The 23,966-nt window shown below is 34.8% G+C and overlaps 1 long non-coding RNA gene across 1 annotated transcript; it reads left to right on the forward strand.

Moving 5' to 3' along the window:
- Positions 1-20,331: 20,331 nt before the first annotated feature.
- On the forward strand, positions 20,332-21,019 carry LOC132629698 (uncharacterized). The gene is made up of 2 exons (XR_009578433.1): positions 20,332-20,757; positions 20,874-21,019. It is a non-coding gene; the product is annotated as an uncharacterized LOC132629698 (long non-coding RNA).
- The last annotated feature ends 2,947 nt before the right edge of the window (positions 21,020-23,966 follow it).

Here is a 23,966-nt window from a genome sequence, read left to right on the forward strand (position 1 = left end):
TTTCCACATGTGTGATACTATACATGATACTTAGTGCCTTATTCATGGTTGTGCACCTATATCTCTCAGCTATTGGTTATTGACTTGTAAAGAGGAAGAAAATGATATTGATCTTGATATTGAGATATGTGTCCATTTATGGCACGATTATCATTGATATACTTTTGTTGGCATTGATATCATTGCATTAGCATTCATACTCAAATATTTGGATCGGGTTGCGCGTCGCATCACATATATATGTATACACATATTGGACCGGGTTGCACGTTCCGCAACATATATTGGATCGGGTTACACGTTTCGTAACATATATTGGATCGGGTTGCATGTTCCGCAATATTTATAGATCGGGTTGCACGTTCCGCAACATCTATTGGATTGGGTTGTATGCCGCAGCAGGTACATGGAATTCGCGGGTCCTCCATGGGTCATGACTATTGAGGTGTGGATGTAGTCCGTCCGGAGAATGTGTGTATCATTGCATTGCTTGTGCAATCATATTTCATTCACTCATACATCTGATTCTGGTTGTGGTTATATATTGTATTGATCAATGCGAGTGGATATTAACTTCTTGGTTGATTATTGATTAAGATCGACATGTACCTAATTAATACATACTTAAGGATTGGTGGACTCGAAGAGTAGAGACTTTCTCCTAGGCTATGACTTGAAGTTACAGAGTACTTCTGTTGGTTGTACTCGTGTTTGTGGTTATTCAGAGGAATCGTGGGAAACTTGGCAGACATGTATTTAGGTGCTTCATCATAGGCTTTGATTCGGCTATTTGATCTTTATGTACTGGAGTTGTAATCTCGGACTATGTGGTGTTTATGCTCAATTGCGAGCAAGTCTATTCTTTAGTCTTTCTAAATGGGATTTGCTTGTGGATTTGTCTAATCTAATCATGGAATTTGATGATTTAGTAAATAATAGGCTTGAATCTTCCATTTATGTTGATGAAATTGAAGGTTTAAAAGTTAGGGTTCATACCAAAATTGGGAGTTTTGACTTGATTAACGAAATTGACCCGTTCTTAAGATATTTTAGCAGTTGATTTATAGGATTGAACTCATATAACGTTGAATTCCATATTTCAATTTAGAAATACCCGTATTACCCTTGTGGGCCCGTTTCTCCTTCCTCCATAGTTGAATTTGATTCGAAAGATAAGTATAGCAATATGGGTGTTATTCTTCCTTATTTCTAATATAGAACTTGATTATGAATAGAGTTTGAGTATTTAGAGGCCCTACAAAAGTCCAAGGTAAATGTGTGATTGTTCGTGGCTCCTGCTCGGCTGCCAGGTAGGTTACGGCTTACCTTTTGGTTAGACTTAGGTTAGTAAACCATATGTAGAGTTAGTGATTATTGGATACGACATGTTACGCCTTCGGGTATGAAGTTGGGATAGATTACCTAGGTTGGTACTATTGTTTGATTATGGCTTGTAGCCTTGTTGTCATCTATTGGATTGTTGCCACGTGTGTGATATTAGACTTGATGCTTAGTCGTCCTATCATGATTGTAAAATTGATATCCCTGACTTGTTGGGTATTATCTTGGATAAGGGAAAGAACTTGATTTGTTACTGATATAAAGAGATGTGTCCATGTGTGGCACGATTGATTTGATAAGTAGTCATCATTCAGTGATATTATGCAGTGTACTCATTCTCATCTTTCATGATACTCTGATATGAGCTGAGCTTGGTATTGTTATTGATTATGGCTTGTTGCCTTGCTGTGATCTATTGGCTTGTTGCCACATGTGTGATACTAGACGTGATACTTAGTGACTTATTCATGGTTGTGAACCCGTATATCTCAATTAATGGTTATTGACTTGTAAAGAGAAAGGAAATGATATTGATCTTGATATTGGGATATGTGTCCATGTGTGGCACAATTGTCACTGATATTCTCTTGTTGTCATTGATATCATTGCATTTGCATTCATACTCATATAATTAGATCGGGTTGCGCGCCACATCACACACACACACACACACACACACACACACACACACACACACACACACACACACACACACACACACACACATATTGGATAGGGTTGCACGTTCCGCAACATATATTGGATCGGGTTGCACGTTTCGCAACATATATTGAATCGGGTTGCACGTTCCGCAACATATATTGAATCGGTTTGTACGCCACAGAAGGTACATGGACTTAGCGGGTTCCCATGAGTCATGACTGTTGAGGCGTGGAGGTATTCCGCCTGGAGCATGTATGTATCATTGCATTACTCGTGCATTCAGATTTCATTCACTCATACATCTGATTTTGGTTGTAGTTATTTATTGTATTGAACGATGCGCATGGACATTGACTTCCTGGTTGATTACTCATTAAGATCGCCGTCTGCATGATTAATACATACTTGGGGATTGATGGACTCGGGGAGTAGAGACTTTCTCCTAGTCTATGACTTGAGATTACGAGTACTATTTTTTGTTGTACTGGTGTTTGTGGTTATTCAAAGGAATCGTGGTAAACTTGGCAGACTCGTGTTTAGGTGCTTCACCATAGGCTATGATTCGACTATTTGATCTTTTTGTACTCGAGTTATTAATCTTGGACTGTGTGGTGTTTATACTCGATTGTGAGCATGTCTATTCTTCAGTCTCTTTCTTTATATATGTTAGCTAACTGTTGTCGGCCTATGATCCTTACTCAGTACATGTTGTTTGTACTGATGCTACCTTGCTACACTCCTTTTTGCGATGTAGAGTGTGTGACAGGTTCTATGTCTGATCCTCGCGAGTGTTTCCCAAGACAGTGTTGTTAGAGACTTAGGATGAGCTATTATCAGATCTGCAGCCTGAGTTTCCATTATTCGTAGACTTGTCATGAATTTACAGACAGTATCCGCTTTGATGTTATGAGCGTTGGATGGAAACATTCTGATAGTTCTTGGTATATATTCTGACATATGTGTTTATTAGTAGCTCTTGTGCTGACTTAGATCAAATGCTTTGGGTAGAAGACATATTCCGAACTTATTCTCTTTTAATTGTTGTTGAGATTTATTATTACTTACATTGTATTTCCGTATTGATAGATTGCTTGTTGGGTAAGGAAAGGGTTCGCCTACCAGGGTGGAAAATGGTAGGTGGCCACACGACGCAGTGATTTTCGATCGTGACAAGTTGGAATCAAAGCCGGTAGGTTACCCAGTATATAAGTACAAGAGAATGTCTAGTAGATTCTTGCGGATCGGTACAATGAGCCCTATACCTATCTACGAGAGGCTATAGGACATTTAGAAAACCATTTCTTCCATTCCTTTTGTGCTACTTTATTCGAATTATTATCTAGTTGATTATAATTGGTATCTGAATATCTTTGTCTTATTATGGTACCAGGTGTGTCATCCTGATTTGGATGCGTGACCAAGTTCAGTTTCTATCTATAGCTTGAGGTTTCAGTGGTGTGGGACCGTGGTTGTAACTCTCTGTAAATTCGGGTTATGTGTGAAAATGTAAACTAGTATTAAGGTGATATTTTAGCTATATGAATCCCTTCGGGATGAATTCGGGTGATAAACAGTTGATCTGAAGTCAGACCAAATAGTGAAGTTTGTAAGAGTTCTCAAGCTCGTCTAAATTTCGGTAGGTCGGACTTCTAGGCCAGTTTCATGAAAATTCGTTTAGAATTTGGGAATAAATCCTTCATTAAAGTCGTAGAACTATGAAATACCTTTCCAACTATATATGGTGGAGCTCAAACAAAGCTCTGTGGTAGAAGTTATGCCCATTTTACTGACCATTGTTAGTGCAGTGTAAAAATTAGGCGTGTCCATCACCCTGGGCGTTTCCTTGGGTGACGCCCCAGGCCAAATTTTTAGGAAACTCAAAATTTTGACTCAGTCAAAATAGATATACCATGCGCATTGCCCCGGGCGATGCCCCAGGTGATGCAACATGCCATTTTATGCCTGAAGTGATTTTTCTCGAATTTGGTAAAAGCCTAACTTCATAAAACTATTTCCCACTTCGTATTGGCCGAATTTTTTAGAGAAAAAAATCCTAGGGTTTCTTTAAAACATATAAGGTAAGTTCTTGGTCAATTCCCATCATTACTTCATCAATCTAATATCATATTAACCTTAGTTCATCTCTCAAAACCCTAGATTCTTGAAAACTCTAGAGAGGAGAAGAAGGGGCGTGTAGAACTTTGTCTAAGAGGTATGAACTACGGTTTTCCTAATTTAATTAATGACTTTTAGGCTAGTATAGATTACACTACACAATTGGAACCCACTAATGATTCACATAAGGTTCAAGAACACGTTTGTAGGCTTAGAAAAGCCCTAGTTTTCGAAACGTAAGGAAAGTTCATAGAAACGAATAAAGCTTTAATATTTCTCATCCAAATCCATTGTAGATTGATTTTTGAACCTTGGAAATTCTGTTTTGCTAGCTTTTAGCGGTATTTGAGGTATTTCTCTTTTGAAAAACTTCTTTTGATGTATGTCTCTTTTTAAAAATCCTTTTTGACTATAAAGGTGATTTGTATGTCTCTTTTTGAACATACTCATTGAAACGAATTGTGTGACTTTGGTTGTGGTTTTTTTGCATGAGGGACAGCCCACATTAAACCTTATTTGTACTATATTATATATATGTATTCATGACTGTTTTCCTCTCTAAGGGAAGATTAAAGATTGATATATAAAGCTTTGGTATTTGAACTCGAGTTACCCTTAAGGGATGTTTAAATTTGATATTTGGAAAGCTTCATTATCTTATGTTAATGCTCTATATAAGGATTGTGTTAAACATGAAACTTGTTTAAAGGAGTCTGTTTTTCTAAAACTAAAATGAATTGATTTACCCCTATAATGGGAAGATGAACTAATCCATGAAGAATAATTTGGCTATCATGATATGACTTGTGATTCAGCTTCTATGCCACGATTGATGATTCGGCTAATATGCTATGATTTGTATCTTGTTTGTCTTTGGGCCTGTATGGGCAAGGTGTGCTAGTCTAGAGGACGATTAGCTGTTATGGATCCTAACGTATCGATACGAGTATTGTTGTGTCAATCTAGAGGACGATTGACTTCCAAGGCATATAGCCCAGTGCATCTATTGTTGTGCTAGTCCATAGGAATATTAGCCTCCGTGGTTTCCTAGCCTGGAGTATCGATTGATTGATTTGCCTGTGAGTGGCTTGTTTCGTATCTTGGAAGCCTGTGGGTGGCTTGTTTCATATCATTGTTGCCTGTGAGTGGCCTATTAATGATAATGAACTTATTCTCCAGTGAGTGTCTTGTTGATGATATTGAATTCATGATTACAAGACTCAAATGGTAATAAATAGTATACTAAATCGGAAAAGATATATACTTGTCTCGATGGTTTTCTATTGATGATTTTGAGCTGTACCATTGATCTTGTCTTTGATTTCAAATTATTCTATTAGAACTGATTTCACTAATCATTATTGTATTATTTTGTTATTTTACTTATTATCCCCGAGACACTCATTAAGTACCCAATACTCAGAAATACCATTATTGTTTTTTATGGTATGTTAGGTAACGAAAAATAGTAGGTTTGTGATACACGTACCGAGTAGGAGAACTTGTTGCTTTCCAGATTTATTGGTGAGCCCACACTCTTGTTCGTGGGACACGCCATTTATCAAGTTTTATGGTTTAATTTTTCGGGTTGCGTCCCGAAGTTAGAATATTGTTTATGTTTCTTAGAAGCTCCATAGATAGTTGTCAGAATTGTGGGTAGATTGTCGAAGTCTCGTATGACTTGTTGGGCATTTTGCCACGTTTATGACTAAGTACTTCTATTAAAATTCCGCTGATTTATTTTAAAGTATGAGTATGCTTTTAGTTAGCCATAAGTGATTGTTTTAACTAACTATTAAAATACTAGTGAAAGAGAGTAGATATTTATTGATTTTATAAGATGCTTCTGGTGTTATTCATAGCATCAGACGCTTGTTGCGTCCAGGGTGGATTTTGGAGCGTGACAGTGGTTAGACTCATTAATTGTGGGGGTTTCTTAAGAAATGGGAAAGATGGTACAAGGGGTCAAATGATCTCCATATTTTCAGCATTGGGTTGCCGGGAAGTGGTAAGAGTGTATTTATGGCTTAACAAGAGTGATTTGTTTGATGATATGATTGATTTTGGGAAAATTTTCAATTTCAGCAAGGCATATTATGATGGTGTGCGTGGCACGGCGTACTAATGGCAGGTCAACAATTCATCAATGATAGGGTATTAGATGTTGATATGCGGGGACGATTGTAAGTTCGGTAGGGATCAGCGGATTTGGCAAAAGTATAGAGACCGCGTGTAATAAGAAGGGAAGTTGAGAATAAGAAAATGAAAGACGACTTTTGTGGGAAACGTGTAGCAAAGCAATATTTCTTAAGGTATTTTGGTATGAGTTCTTTTCGTGATAATGGGAGGGAGGCGCAAGGAAGAGGATTTGGATAGATTAATCTTCGTTATTAGGAAGGGAACAATTGGTACCTAACATGCTCGTCAGGATAAGGTTGCAATTTGTTCGATAGTTGATTCCATATTCGGTCGAGAAAAGTTAAGTTGGGCTTCGACGTTACTATATGGTAGTGGTTTGTGAGTTCTTATAGGAAAGTAGTTGTCGGTTCTAGATCAGAAAGCAAGGTTACTCGTGACGAGTGAAGATTTAAGATATTTGGCAACTGTGGTCCTAGTACTTCAGTAAGGGTGTGTTCGTCGGGTCTTCGTGTTAGAGGAGTGATTAAGATATCATGGAATCCACAGCTAATGATTTGAGAGTTATGTTGCGGTCATACTTGGTAGAATAGACATAAGGTTCAATGATGAGATTTGAAAAAATTCGAGTTATGGAGAACATTTCGAAATTTGAGTTAAAGGAATTTGAGCAAAGGCACCTTGGTAGAGATGCGTGGCGACATTAGTAGGGCCGTGCATGTGATACGTTTGATTTAGAATGTTTACAGATTAGAGTTGAGTGAATTAAGGGAACTCTAGTGTGTAGAATGTGTGGCTTGTTGCTATCTCCAGGAGTGAGTCAGCTAGTTTGCAAGACTTATGATTATGTTGTATTCTATTGAGTGGGTTAGACAAAATGGTTAAATGGTGAAGATGATTGTGATTTGATTAGAAGTTGAGGAATTGAAAAATCAAGAAAGGGTATAGTTGATTGAGAATTGATAAGAATGAGGTACATCTTCGGGATTACTTGGGTCAGTATGGATTGTGGTGTTGCTTTCTTGCATATTTCAGCTAGGATGTGATTGTTGAGTATGCTTAAAGAAGGAAGTCTATAGAATGGACTAAGTGATATGACAGAGTTCCATGAGGTCTCGTGATCAACGACTAGTGAGAAGCAAATTTTAGGTAATCGACATGTTAGGGCTTATGGAAGTGGCTTGTATGGTAAGCATTTGGGTAAATTCGTAACACGTTTCAGTGGATGAGTTAGTGTGGTTTAAGGGAAGGGAATTGTGGAAATCCCTATTATGTGAGGGCTAGAGTCATATTTTTTGAGATGAGACCATATTCATGGTAGCATATTATGTTGTAAGTATTACTGACTAGATAGCTTGGGTGAGCATTATTGGGTATTAAGGACTTGGGAGTAGTTGCTTGAGGTTTAGAGCGGTGTTTTATAAGATTTGATACTTTCAAAATTGTTATGGGCATATCGAGGTGTTGCAACGAGAGATTCGATGGGTAGAGGGGTATTATATGAGGCTACAGGTTTTGCATTGGAAAGTTTAGGGTGTATCAAATTTGCGTATCAGGTGAAGGTTGAGAAACATGAAAATTGTGAACATAAGGTATAGTTCTTCGGTACTAAGTCTGCAACTTGGATAGGACTCAGCTTTTGGAGTCGGGGGTGACAGACATGATTGATTATGCGTGCAGAAAAGATCAAAATTAACCGTCACATATATGTGGTAGGACTGTGATTGGTTTCATCAGTTCGAGTGGCTATTGACGGTATTCAAGGGTTGTGCTTTAATTTCGGGTCAGGATTTTTTGATTAGAACTTAATAGACTGTGCTTATATTTCCAGAAGGACCTATGGATTTCCAGTAAATCACACTTCATGAGCTTGATGAGTTTCAGTTCATGTTTGAGGTATGACAGGTGTACCGAGCTTTATCAGGGTTTACGAATGGACTTGATGATATTTAACGAGAGCAGCTATTTGGACAGGTAATAATGGATTACATCAGTACTTGGTAATGATTCGAGGAGGTACCATGATTGTGAGAGGTCTTTACAGTGATTAGATGGTTTCCTATGGACTTGGCCTGGTGAGGTACTCAGTGGTATGCTTCTTGTATTATGAATTAAAGGTCCAAGAAGACTTGGGACTAGCAAAGTCGGCTATGACTAAGATCAGTTTGATGGAATTACTTAGATTTTCTCCGATACAGCAAGGATTCCTTTCTAGCAAGAATACGTCATGGTTTCGAGTTTGTGTTTTTGTGTTTCTAAGAAATCGCGGTGTAAAGAATGGCTTTAGAAGTGTGAAAGAAAGGTTAGCGGAATCAAAATATTTTATCGGTTCAAAGTGGGCTATCATTGTATCTAAATCTAAAGGTGTGTGTTGTTTCGAGGAATGTTTGTGGGACCTATCGATCTCGTTCAGAGGTGTGGTTATATCAAATCGGAGAATTCCAGCAAAAATAGTTCTTATTTTCGGGGATCAGTTGTAAGAGAAATTCGAGTATGGAGATATGAAAATTGAGTCTTTTAGCTAAGTTAGAGAAAGTTTTGACTGATAAGGTGAGTGGGCAGAGATTTAGGCATACTTTTTGCTGTAGAGGCTTCCGTGTGATTATAGTAACGATTCCTTGGTTACCGTCAGCTTCTGTACTCTCTCTCTTTCTTCGTTCGAGGACGAACGATTGTTTAATTGGTATCTGATGTAACGACCAGTTTGGTCGATATTGCACTTTCGACCCATTTACCCTCGTTGAACCTTCCCCTAGCCTTGATAGTACATTTTTTACCCGGGGGATGAGGTGGTACGGTTCCTGAGATGATCGGGCGAGATTTATGATGACTTTTGTGAAATAGAGCCTTAAAGTGAAAAACATTGACCAAAAGTTGACTTTTGGGTAAACGGACCTTTTTCAGAAATGCATCGATTCCGAGAGGTCAGGATGGTCGATTATGACTTGGTGGTTCCAAGGCACTTGCGATCATTTTGGGTTGTTGGTTGGAAAGTTGGTTTTGGCCATTGGGTGCTAACCCGGTCAAATAGACCTCTGTTGGAAATTTTGAGACCACGAGTGAGTCCGTAGCGTATTATTATGTATGGTTACATGTCTGTTTTGTATCTGGAAGGTCTTGGGTGATTGTTGAATTTTGGGATTGAGATAGTGAAAATCCAGGATTATTCTGGTGACTGGTGTCCGCTGTAGCGGCACCAGATCCGCCATAGCGGACTTCCTACCGCTGCAGCGAAATGACGCGGACTAGAACCTAATAAATGCTAAATGAAACCCTTGCATTTCCCATTCCTTCACTTCTAGTTCCTAAGCACTTTTGAGGCGAATTGAGGAGATTTTTGGTTGATTCCTCTTGAGGGTAAGTTCCCTAATCTTGAATTCTTTCTTTTACATTCCTTAAGCATGAATCCATCATAGAAAATTCATAGAACTTAAAAAGGAAGATGGCTTTTAAGGCCTATTTCATAAAATGAGTTTTAGTCTTTTTAAATGGGATTTGCTTGTGGATTTGTCTAATCTAATCATGGAATTTGATGATTTAGTAAATAATAGGCTTGAATCTTCCATTTATGTTGATGAAATTGAAGGTTTGAAAGTTAGGGTTTATACCCAAATTGGGGGTTTTGACTTGATTAACGAACTTGACCCGTTCTTGAGATATTTTAGCAATTGATTAGTAGGATTGAACTCATATAACGTTGAATTCCATATTTCACTTTTGAAATACCCGTTTTACCCTTGTGGGCTCGTTTCTCATTCCTTCATAGTTGAATTCGATTCGAAAGATAAGTATAGCAATATGGGTGTTGTTCTTCCTTATTTCTAATGTAGAACTCGATTATGGATAGAGTTTGAATATTTGGAGACGCTACAAAAGGCCAAGGCAAAGGTGTGATTGTTCGTGGCTCCTGTTCGGCTACCAGGTAGGTTACGGCTTACCTTTTGGTTAGACTTAGGTTAGTAAACCATATGTAGAGTTAGTGATTATCGGATACAGCATGTTACGCCTTCGCGTATGAAGTTGGGATAGATTACCTAGGTTGGTACTGTTGTTTGATTATGGCTTGTAGCCTTGTTGTCATCTATTGACTTGTTGCCACGTGTGTGATATTAGACTTGATGCTTAGTCGTCCTTTCATGATTGTGAAATTGATATCCCTCACTTGTTGGGTATTATCTTGAATAAGGGAAAGAACTTGATTTGTTACTGATATTGAGAGATGTGTCCATGTGTGGCACGATTGATTTGATAAGTTGTCATCATTCAGTGATATTATGCAATGTACTCATTCTTATCTTTCATGATACTCTGATATGAGCTGAGCTTTGTATTGTTATTGATTATGGTTTGTTGCCTTGCTGTGATCTATTGGCGTGTTGCCACATGTGTGATACTAGACGTGATACTTAGTGAATTATTCATGGTTGTGAACCCGTATCTCTCAGTTATTGGTTATTGACTTGTAAAGAGGAAGGAAATGATATTGATCTTGATATTGGGATATGTGTCCATGTGTGGCACGATTGTCACTGATATACTCTTGTTGGCATTGATATCATTGCATTTGCATTCATACTCATATATTTGGATCGGGCTGCGCGCCGCATCACACACACGCACACGCACACGCACACACACACACATATATATATATATATATATATATATATACACACACACACACACACACATATTGGACCGGCTTGCACGTTCCGCAACATATATTGGATCGGGTTGCATATTCCGCAACATATATTAAATTGGTTAGCACGTTCCGCAACATATATTGAATCGGGGTGTATGCCACAGTAGGTACATGGACTTAGCGGGTCCCCCATGAGTCATGACTGTTGAGGCGTGGAGGTATTCCGCCTGGACCATATATGTATCATTGCATTGCTCGTGCATTCATATTTCATTCACTCATACATCTGATTCTGGTTGTGGTTATTTATTGTATCGAACGGTGCGTGTGGACATTGACTTCCTGGTTGATTACTGATTAAGATCGTTGTGTGCATGATTAATACATACTTGGGGATTGATGGACTCGAGGAGTAGAGACTTTCTCCTAGTCTATGACTTGAGATTACGAGTACTATTTTTTGTTGTACTGGTGTTTGTGGTTATTCAAAGGAATCGTGGGAAACTTGGCAGACTTGTGTTTAGGTGCTTCACCATAGGCTATGATTCGGCTATTTGATCTTTTTGTACTCGAGTTGTTAATCTTGGATTGTGTGGTGTTTATACTCGATTGTGAGCATGTCTATTCTTCAGTCTCTTTCTTTATATATGTTAGCTAACTGTTGTCGGCCTATGATGCTTACTTAGTACGTGTTGTTTTTATTGATTCTACTTTGCTACACTTCTTTTCGGGGTGTAGAGTGTATGACAGGTTCTATTTCTGATCCTCGAGAGTGTTTCTCGAGACGGTGTTGTTGGAGACTTAGGGTGAACTATTGCCAGATTTGCAGCTCGAGTTTCCATTCTTCGTATACTTGTCACCTATTTCTAGACAGTATCCCTTTTGATGTTATGAGCCTTGTATGGCAATATTCAGATAGTTATTGGTACATATTCGGACATATGTGTTTATTAGTAGCTCTTGTGCTGACTTAGACCAGATCCCTTGGTTAGAAGATGTATTTCTCACTTATTCTCTTTTAATTGATATTGAGATTTATTATTACTTACATTCTACTTCCGCATTGATAGATTGCTTGTTGGATAAGGAAATGATTCGCCTACCAAGGTGAAAAATGGTAAGTGCCCGCACGACTCAGCGATTTTGGATCGTGACATGTATGGCCTGCGCGAGCTCAACAGTCGACTCACCAATTGAAACAATCTTTGCTACTACCTACGGCTACAGGCTTTGGGTTTTGACCCCAATTTCTGCAGCCACCTAGGTTAGTCCAGCACTCGTAGGCTCATTAGTCGAAATCACTGTTCCATTGCTTTTTCCCTGGGATGTGATGCTCGAGCTCGCTTCTTAAGTATTGGTATATCTTTTTGAGTTGAGATCTTCTTTCCCGGAGCTCTGACGCTGCTCAGACGAGGTGTTATTTGACCACCACTCCTGTTTGGCAGTGCTAGCAATGTTCTGTGACCTCCCCTTCATTCAATTTGGGTGGGTTTTTCATTACCACGTTCTTTCCAGCTTGCTTCTTATTGTTCGCGCCCTTGGATCCGTAGTTGCTTGATTGTTTCCCGTCTTTCTTGGCCTCCCTCCTGCCATTCCAGCCAGTAGGCGCCCAATAACACACTCTAACGTGCACCACTGTGAGGAGAGAGAAGAGAACAATTAGGCTTAATGATGGCGTTCAAAAGAAACTCACATTAGAAACTCACATTACTTTATGTGTGTATTATTTGATACAATCGATTAAACACCGTATGAATTATTTATTGATCATTTTCTCGTGTAACCAACCAAATATTATATTATATCTTATCTTGAATTTTAAAATGAGATACTCCTTTCATTCTCTTTTACTTGTCTAGTATTCTTTAAAAAAAAAAAATTACATGTCACTTTTAGCATATTAAGAAAAGATAATTAAATTCTTTTCCCTGTTTTATCCACAATATTAATTACTCATTTCAAAGAGTTAATTCCTTGGAAGGTCACCCATATTTTGACAATTGCCTACAAATATCACCTATGTTTCTTTTAAGATTAGAATATCATTCAATTATTACTATTTTTCTTAAAATATACTTAACACCACAAAACACTCTTTCTCTCCTAGTTAGCATGTCATGTCATATTAAAACTTTATCTTTTTTAATAATAAATTTATTAACTCATCAAACCCATTTAATCCAATTAAATTTTATGTTTTTTTTTTTAATAAAATAAATTGTATAAATACTGTAGACAAACCAAATCAAGATCAGAACAAGTTGTATTGTGACCATATATACTCCAACTCTTTTGATAAAAAACAATATAGCAATTTATCATATGATTTGAATTTTATACTGTGACAATGTAATTAATTTTTACGTTATTACATTAACTAGTTTACTCATTATAAGCAGATTATTTTTGTGCTTATCATTAGGTTAATTGTCAATGTTACTATAAAACAGTTAGTTGCGTATTTATAATTGGTTTTGAAGCATCTGTCAACGTACAATTTTGATCTATCAATCGACAAATTAAACCCATTATCAGGTCATTATATGATTGATAATTCAGCTACATATTCCAAGCCAGAGATTGAGCTAGGAATAAAATCCAGTCCTTGGTAGACAAAAAAACCAAAAAGAAAATTGGATATGAAAGTTACGCTTCTTTAGATGTTTTTTAACCGGGTTTAAATGGGTATGAGACATGGGTTAGGTTGGTAAAATAGAATTGGGTTGGATTAAATAGGTTTGATGAGTTAAATAAATTTACTATTAAAAAAATAGAATTTTAATGTGACATGACATGTCAACTATGAGAGAGGGAAGATTTTGTAGTGTTAAGTATATTTTGAGGAAAATCGGAATAGTTGATTGATATTCTAGTCCTAAAAGAAACATAAGTGATATCTCTAAGCAATTGTCAAAATATGAGTGACCTTTCAAAGAATTAACTTCATTTCAAACCATCTTCAGATACATTAAGAATATATACCAAAATATGAATATCATGGTAAATTAAGTATTTCATTTATTGTTTATTAAGAGTGTGCAAAAATTATAACGAATAAGTAAAAGTAAACCGATGGAATAAAATATTCAAATACTCTCGACCAAACCAGCCCTAAGGCCTTAACTCTCTATGTTTGGAAATCTGAATGACTAAATTCACGTACAAATACTATCGTAATAAATGTATAGATACAATTAGAGAAAGGTTACAAGAAAAAGTAAGGAGAGAAAGAGACAGAGGGAAAGAGATAGAGACCTGACCCAATCTGTCGGTCGTCCTATCGATTTTTGTTCCAAAAGGTACGCTATAAACGAGGGTCCTCTTTTTTCAAATTCAAAAGCTTATGGACCCATGGTCATATACACTATGGGAGTACATATTTGTCTTGGAGTATGTAAAAAATTGTTGATATTTCTTGTTTTTATTTGTGTTTTCCCAACTATCGAGCAACTCATAACTCAACAACTCCTCCTCTTATTAAATTCCACATGTACCATATCACTTCTCCCTATCTATAGTTTTTTTTTAAAAAAATTGTCTTATACAATTAGGGCACCTAATGAATACTCCCTTCTGCTTAAAAAGAATATTCACTTAATCTTTTTTTCTATCAAAAAAAATATTCACTTATCAAATTAGAAAAAAATTAATTTTATTTTTTCAGATTTATCCCTATTAAGTGTTATGTGATTAAATTCCAATACATATTTAATTAGGGTTAATTTAGTCAAATTATCTATTTTTTTTCTAAGAGTTAGTATTTTCTTAAGAGGTGTTTAAATGATTAAGTAAATACTCTTTTTATCCGGAGGGAGTATTTAAGAAAACAGTACATTATTCACCTAAAATAAGAAATTTCTTGAAATTGTCAGTGCATTATTAAATTATTTACTACTTCTATCGGGCATAGATTGGGTAACATAAAAACCCAACTCATTTGAAGAGCTGTGACATTGGATCCGTAAGGAAGCATATTAATTAATGTTCGAATTACATAGAATTTATAAGGATTGAGTAATGATTGACTTGAACATGTACTATTAGTAGTGTGATCTATTTGGACATGATTTTCCTTTGTTTAAATTAGGCATTCCTTGATAATGATTTCATGACTTGAATGAACATTCTATTTGGATGACTGTGATGGAAATGAGAAGTTATTAGGACAATATGACATGATTAGGGTGTTCATTTTTATAAGAAAAGAAACTTACCTTATAGGCTTGAAACTGAATATTTGAAATAATCAAACCGATTAGTCCGAAATTGAAATTGAGAATATTGATCCAATTCAAATTTATTTGGATTGAATTTGGATTTTAGTTTCTTGAATTCGAAAATAAAAAGTTCAAATCGAAATTTTCATATACAATGTGAATTGCACGAACGCCTACCCCTATCTATCACTTTAACAATAAAACTTGGTCCCAAAATATTTGTTGCTTACTAGAATCAAGAAGATATTAATTACTATTTTTCTATCCATGCTAACAAAAGAATATCTATATATAATTACTCAATTACTCCCTTCGTTCCTTTTTACTTATTCTTATGCTAAAAATAGAATTTTCTTTTTTACTTGTCCATTTTAGCAAATTAAAAGAGATTTATTTTTTCTTACAATATTACCCTTATGATTAAGTAACTATTTCCTAGTCTCATATTATCTCTCGTGCTTTCTAAAAATAGTTGTATCAAATTATTTATCGTTTTAGAAGTTCAAGAAAACAAAATCCCCATTTTACCCTTAATAGTACTTGTTCTTGAATACTACAAACATCTCAATTACGGAGCGATGTTAGGATTCTTTAGATACCAATGAAGGATAAAATAGTTTAAAAAGACCCTCTTAATTAGTACTCCCTCGGTCCATTTTTACTTGTCCTCTATCCTTAAAATAGATGTCCACTTTTACTTGTTCAGTTTAAAAAATTAAGACATAATTTAACACTTAGTTCCTAATTTACTCTTATTACTTATTATAATCATTTCTCAATGTATTTCCCAAAATATTGCATTTATTATAGGGTGATATAGTAAAATTATCATTCTATTTTGGATCCTTAATAGATGTACCAAGTCAATACATGACAAGTAGAAATGGAAGAAGGGAATATTTCACAAGGGGTGCGTAAAATGGAATCACGACAGATAATTGAGACGGAGGGAGTACTTAAAGTACTAGTAATCAGACTTAGATTTCCAAAGCATAAGAAGAAGAATTTAGAAACAAACTCATAATAAATAGTTTCTTAATGGGTGTGTCAAGTCAACAAGGATCAAGTAAAAGGAACTAAATGAGTAATTTACTCATCTTTTTTTGTGTGCACCTTAACTAATTCCCAATGATACTTGCTACCTTCCACAAGAAACAAGTGTCAGTTAACTCTGTCCACCAAAGCTTAGACATATGAGAAAAAATCACCTACGTATTTTTATCTCCACTAGGATTTGAACTTGAGATCTCTTGGTTCTCCTCCCACTTCATTGATCACAGAGATAATGCTAATCCAATCAAATATCTCTTATAATAAACGTTATTCTTAAAGTTCCATTTTATGTGACACTGGGTTTATTAAAAAAAGCATGACATATTTTTAAAAGTAATTAAATTCAAACTTTTCTTGCTACCTTTGATGAGAGTCTTTTATTGTTACAAGCATTATAATATGTATTTAAATCTACAAGATTCCAACATCTTATAATTTACATAATTGCTATCACTTGTTTAAAATCATAAGTTTTAAAAATTACTTCATTCGTTTAATTTTATTTGTCTTAGTTTGACTCAATACAAAGTTTAAAAAATGAAAGACTTTTTGAATCTTATGCTCTTAAATTAAAGATGTATATAATGTACTAAAATGCCCTTTGATTCTTGTGATCTTAAATACTCCCTCCGTCTCAAATTATCTGTCGTGTTTCACTTTTACATGCCCCTTAAAAAAACATTAACTAGGAGGTGTGTGTGTGTGTGTGTGTTTTTAAAACTATTTTACCCTTATTTAAATCTTAAGATATAATCTCCCTTCATTGAATATTTACTATATTTATGTCTCATCTCCTTATAATTGTGGTGGTTGTAGTCTTCAAGAACAATTACCATAAAGGGCATGACAAATAATTTGACACATTATTTTGTAGAAATCACGATAGATAATTGAGGCGTAGATAATATGTCATGTAGGATGTTGGGTGTAAGTTACCAAATATAGAAAGTAACATTCTTTATAGAACAGACTAAAAGGAAAACAAGACAAATAAATTGAAATAAAGGGAATATTATTCTTAAAACTTTATTCTAAATCAAATTATATCACATGAATTAGAGCAGGAAGAGTAGTAAATGTGTGTCTAAAATTTAATTGACCGGTAAGAAAGGTCAAAAGAGTACTACTCCCTCCGTTCACTTTTACTTGTTAACTATGAATTTTGCACACCCTTTAAAAAATAATAAATGAAGTACATAATTTATCATGATACCCATATTAATTGGTGCATATTCTTAAATGGACTTGAAAAATGATTTGATTAGTAATTAATACTATGGGTAAAACAAGAAAAAAGAAATTGTCTTCTCTTGATATGCTAAAAGTGACAAGTAGTAGTGAAAATATATCTTTAGTATGGTGGATAAGTAAAAGTGAACGGGTAGCAATTATTACGCACTCATCATCATCCTACATTTACTTTGTTTTAGTCTTTCATCATCCTACATTTACTTTGTGTTAGTGTCTCATCATCCTCTAAAATGGAGTATTTTGGTCTTAGTTGACCAAGTAAAATAAAACTGAAAAAAATGCTTGGCTACATGTGGCTTTACCTGCCTTCTTTGATGCATAGGCGACTACTCTCACGACCATATTAAAACACCGTTTTTAGTGATTGTCAGTGTGTTATTTATTGTATGTTTTGTTTTATTTGCCACTGGGGATGACACAATCAATAAGTCACGGAGTAGTATTACAAAATCTAATTGCGTTCTTTTGTGTTCAATTTACAGCAATTAATCTCTTGGAATGTCTTTTACTGACTCCACTGACTTAGCTCATTCACCTCTGTTGAGCACTGATAATTATGTGTACTAGGTCATTAACTTTACGTTTCCATCACATCCCATGGGTGGAAAAAAAAAAGGCTTGAATTTTTTAGGCTTAACACATAGTGGGTCACTTAAATTTGTCAGAATATTCCATTTAGATACTCAAACTAACTTTTCTTATAATTGAACACCTCAACTTCTAATAAAATGTTTCAATTAGCTACTTTCAGTTCAGATTTTTGAAATTTTTTGCGTGTATTTTTATTCATTTATTAAGTAGTTAAGTTAATGACATAAAATATGTCATCTCCTTTAATAAAGACTCTGAGAAACTTTTATTTTCAATTTTAACATATGATATTTTAGTGAAAAAGGCTTTGAGAGGTAATAAGGTCATTCTGATAATTTTTCCAAAGTTGACTAATCTTGGTATTATTATCCACATTCAATGAGGGATAAATAGTGACAAGGCTTGGGTATTATTATCCACATTTATGTGTTCTAATCTAATTTGATTGAGTGCCAAAGATTATGGTGGGATAACAAGTACATCTCAATTCTTAATTAAAGGTCTTGACTTCAAACCTTATACTCCATGAACTATTTTACTTTTAAAGTAAAACCATCCTGTGTAAATCATTAATTAGTACAGCTCTAAATCAAATACCGAATACCAATGGAAAGCCAAAAAACTTATTAATCTCATTGTGTGCGTGTGTAATCACAATATTATCATAAGTAGGCCTGTGCACGAATCAGTTCGGTTCGGTTTTAGCCATCATTGAGTTGAAATTTTGAATTCGACTTTTTAAAATTCTCAACCAAACTCGATCCATTCTAGGTTCAATTCGATTCGTTTTTTATTATTTCGGTTCGGTTACACAAATCGATTTGTTCGGTTTGTTTGAAATTTAAACAAGCCATTTCAGCTTTAGAGTAAACATAACAAAAAATAATGAGATTCTAAATTTGCAGCCTTATAACCAAGAAAAAACCATAAACTTGCAAGCATAATAGCTTATAAAATGCAAAACAAGAGTTTGATAACTTGTGCAAACATACAAATCCGCCAACACCACATTACATATACCAAATTAATAGTCCAGCATCTTGCAACTGCAAGCAGACAAGCATAATAACTCAGTTTGCACCCTCAAAAAACTTTTTTTTAAAAAAACTCTAATTCGCACAGGCTAAGATCAAAGAACAAACAAAGTCATGGGTGGAGGCAAAGATGGCTCGTGAGAAGAACGCTGAAAAGATGAAAGACCAAAAGGGAAGTCAGCTTGAGGCTAACAAGAAGGCCATGAATTTCCAGGTGTGCATGCAAACATTCATTTGCACCACTTCTGAAGTTAAATAAATATTACTTCACTATTAAGTATTAAGCTATATATATTTAGACTATAGAGTATTAGTCATTAGTGGCACATAAATTCGGTTTGTTCGGTTCGGTTTGGTTGATAATTGAAGTCAACCGTATCCGAACCGTTAAACTGTAATATTTTTAAATTGGATTTGTAAATCGAAATCGAATTATATTATCCAAATTGAATTATTCGAATTGTTTCGAATTGGTTCGGAAATTCGGGTTGAACCGATTTGTGCACAGGCCTAATCATAAGTAGGCGTTTGGGCATGCGATTTCATCTTATGAGATAAAATTAGTATTTGGACATGCAATTTCATCTCATGATTTCATCGCATGAGATGAAATATCAAATCATCCAAAAAGGCATGATTTGTGATTCCAAATCATGATTTCAAAATTTTTAAATGTAAAAGTTGACCCATAAGTTTATATTTTGTAAAAATAGATCCATAAGTTAGTAGATATATTTACCAATCATGTTTACCAACCATTTATATCAAATATCAAAAGATCTACAAGTTGGTAGTATATTTATAACAAATTTACTCTTACCAACCACGCGGGAAAATTATATTAAAGAGTAGTTACACTACAACTCATGTTCAATTTTCTATTTTATTGAACTAAAGTTTGATCAATTGATGTTGTATTTTTAAAAAAGGCCTTCTAATAGCGTATTAATTTTGTTATGAACTATGACTTGTTCATTTGGTAAGGTTGTATAAGAATTGAGAAAGTTTTGATGGTTTCACACAACTTGTGAGGTTTTTAAGTCTATAAGAAAAAAAACGCATCCTAAGACATTCAAATTGCATGTCTAAATAAAACTTCAACTTTCAAATCATCATGATTTCATATAATAATTTCAAATCATGTCCAAACGGCTCCAAAGTATACATAAACAGATTTAGAATTCTTTGATGGAGGTTAGAGAAAGAAGTGGGTGTAGGGAAGGGGGGGGGGGGGGTTGTGCATGGGGTCATGGTCCTTTCTGGAAGTCCAGCTGGCAGGGTCAGAGTATGCTCATAGCTTTTGTCCTCTTCACTTTGCACTTCAATTTCTAACTCCTCTTTTACCCTCCTTATAATCCCCCCAACTAACAAATCATTCCCTTCATCATCACACACTCAATTTTCCTCTCATCCCCCTAAAAGAAGGGCGAAAGTCTTGGGGGATAAAATAAAAAAAGAAAAAAAATCAAGAAATCAAAGAGGGAGCTTTGTATTTGTGGGGAATGTTGTCTGGCTCGACGAATCTTCAATCTTGATCAAATTTTTACACAGATCTATCATTATACATGCTTTTATAAATTCTCTTTTTTTGTGTAGATCTATGAATTTCGGTCAGGTTTTTGGATGTCGTCGGACCAGGCTTCATTCCCCTCAAAGATTGCTACCATATAATTAATTTTATAATTTGATATCTCTTTTGGCATATACAAAGGTGAGGCTCATATTTTAATTTCTTTTACATTATTTTTTCATGTGTATTTATTTGTTATTTTAACGTTTGGGACAAATTGTACTGTTTGTATAACCTAACTCGTGTGGCTTTTATAGGTTTCTGCAGATTGGTGTAATGATAAGGATCTTGACTTTAGTGTTTTTTTCGTTCTGTTTCTCATTTTCTTCATCATTACAACCTTTTATGATACTATGTCGTTTATTTTGTCAGTAAATAAGAGATATACTTTTGTTCATCATTATGTTATGATTGTGGCCATGATACATCTCTTTCTGCAAATATTCAGATCTGTTCAAAACCCTTTCTTCTTTTGGTTTTCTGCATAAATGTATCTCTCTCTTTCACACACAAACACAAACACAAACACACACTAGTATGTTTTTTGAGTTTAGATTTATCTTATCAAGATTCTATCTTTAGAAATAACTTAACCTTTCGTCTACCTCGTGATGTATTACTATATCTGTTGGATCTCACCATTTTCTTTTGATAATATCAAGATTTTGTTGTATTTTGTTGTTTCCCTAGTTTACAATTCTGCTATTACTGTATTCTCAGAATAGTGAGTTTTGTTTGTACTGTTTGTGTTGAAGTCTATATGCAATGACTTCAAGTTGAGTCTACTTTTCAACGTTGAGAAACTAACTCACTCTAGGTATATTAATCTCCACGAAGTTATATAGTAACATATGGGAGGTTGATATTCCAGGATTATGGTGCATTCTTCAGATTTGTCTATGTTACAGCTGACATGATACAAAGGACGGATCTAGAATTTAAATTTGATGTGTTCAACTTTTAAGAGTTCTCAAACACTAGTATTTGTTGAAATTTAGCAGGTTTAGTTAAACGCATTGAACAAAAGTTGTATTCATGGGTGGAGCTAGGGGGCGGAAGGGGGTTCGTATATTGTATATATAAGATCAATTTTATATATATATATATATATATATATATATATATGAAATATTCAATCTCTTTGACCTATTCGTGTTTACTTCTTTATACTTCTTCCGTTTCAATTTATGTGACACTTTTTACTTTTTGAAAGTCAATTTAACTAAACTTTGAAGCTAAATTGGATTAAATTAACTTAAGATTTTAAGATTAAAATTTATATATTTGAAAACTCCATGATAAGTACTATAATTTGCAACTTTTCTAGTATCGATTTGGTGAAAAATACATGGTAAAATGTTAGTACTATAATTTGCAACTTTTCTAGTATCGATTTGGTGAAAAATACATCGTAAAATGTTGATCAAAGTTCATGCAATTTGAATCTCGAAAAACAAAAAGTGCCACATAAATTAGGACTGAGGGAGTATTCGCATAGTAAAATTTTTAGCATCGCCACTACCTGCATTACTCTTCATCTAACATGAAGCTAATTGATAAGTAGTTTTATACATGCGGTATAAAACTACTTCTAGCCGCTTTGTATAGGAAAAAGCACTAGCTGGAGTAATGTGTGTGTTTTTTTTTTGGTTATGTTGAATAGTGTTAAGTACTATTTGGTGATTGTTCCCTTTTACTTCTGTTTTCTTTTTCTGCAAATAGGACTAGGCTTGATTGTTCCCGTTGCCATTAGGTTTGAGTTGAGAAAACATGATATAGGTCCTAAATGAATAGGTAAGATTGAAGTAAAATCTGACTGGAAAAGATGTAGTAAATGAATGACATTGAATTGAAATCTAAGAGAAAAGGTGCTTTATGTGGACCTACAGGAGCTAACACCACCCCTAGGTTAACTTTCCACTAAACCCCCGTCTTTTAAGAATTTATAAAACTTAGTCACAGTTAAATCATCTACCTCCGTACGAAATTTAAAAAAAAAATGAAGACTTTTTAAACTTATAGTTGTAAATATGCGACCACAACATTTGTGTAGCTGTCAGTTGGTGTCTAAAATATTTCATAATATTTGTGTGACTACAAAGCTTATCTCATAAAGATAAAATACAACAACAACAATATATCTAATGTAATTCCACTAGTGGGTTCTGGCGAAGGTAGGGTGTACGTAGACCTTATTCCTACCTTGTGAGGTAGGGAGACTGTTTCCGATGAAAAGTTTAAATTAAACAGATTCCAAATGTAGAAAACTATCAACTTTTTTTAAACAAAAAAGGAGTGTTAATTTCAACATAAGTTGGAATGGAGGGGGTACGAATGTTGCAGGAAAGTTATGCAGTCATCTGATTTGTGCTTTCTGGTCAATGAATAGTGAAAGAAATTCCAACAATAGACTACTTTATCAAAATATATGAATGAAGGTGCACACTGGGTCTTCGCACTCTTTAGTTTCAGCAACAACAAAAGGTAGTGTTGGCTTTTTGAACTGATATTGATAATTGTAAGGGGCGTTTTGTTTGAAGACAAGTTATGGCAGAATTAGTCATGTTGGATTAGTTATGTTGAGATTAGTTATCCTGGTATTATTTCTTATTATCCGTTTGGTTTGTTGTATTAAAAAAATAACATGCTTACAAATATACCCTCCATCTTATTTAGTAGAAATAGGATTTGAGGGACCTTAGGGGTAATTAGATAACTAATCTTGGTGCTATTTTTTTTTGTTTGTAGAAATCCTAGTACTATTATTCCACCATCTGATAGGGATAATTTATCCTAGTAATGTTTCTAATCATAATACTCCCTCCGTCTCAAAATATTTGTCGCATTTTCATTTACACTCCCCTTAAGAAAGCATTTATAAGGATAGCATTTTGACTAGTTTACCCTCTTAACATATTTCATACGATCTCTCCTGAATAAATATCTACTCCATTAATGGTGAGAACCTGTTAAATGTTGCAAATTAATACAAGGGTAAAATGGGAAACGTTACTTAATTTTGTCTTGATTAAATAAAACGACAAATATTTTTAGTAAGGACGACAAATATTTTGAGAAGGAGGGAGTACAATTTATTTCAGGATTAGTAACCAAACAAGGGATGATACAAGACTATTTATACTTGTCCAAAAAACCAAACGACCCCTAATAGTACTGATCAATAAGTTAAAAGCTGTTGGAGATTTGAATCTTTTTGCCCTGTAAAAGCTTGAAACTTGAAAGTGGAAGCTTTAAACTTTTTTTTTTTTTTTGGTAACTTTGTAACTTTTCTTTTAAAGTACTCCACCCAGGCATACTTGCAGATCACAAGGCTTAGCTCGATTTTGATG

The sequence above is a fragment of the Lycium barbarum genome, chromosome 1 (assembly GCF_019175385.1).
Source record: "Lycium barbarum isolate Lr01 chromosome 1, ASM1917538v2, whole genome shotgun sequence".
Taxonomy (NCBI): domain Eukaryota; kingdom Viridiplantae; phylum Streptophyta; class Magnoliopsida; order Solanales; family Solanaceae; genus Lycium; species Lycium barbarum.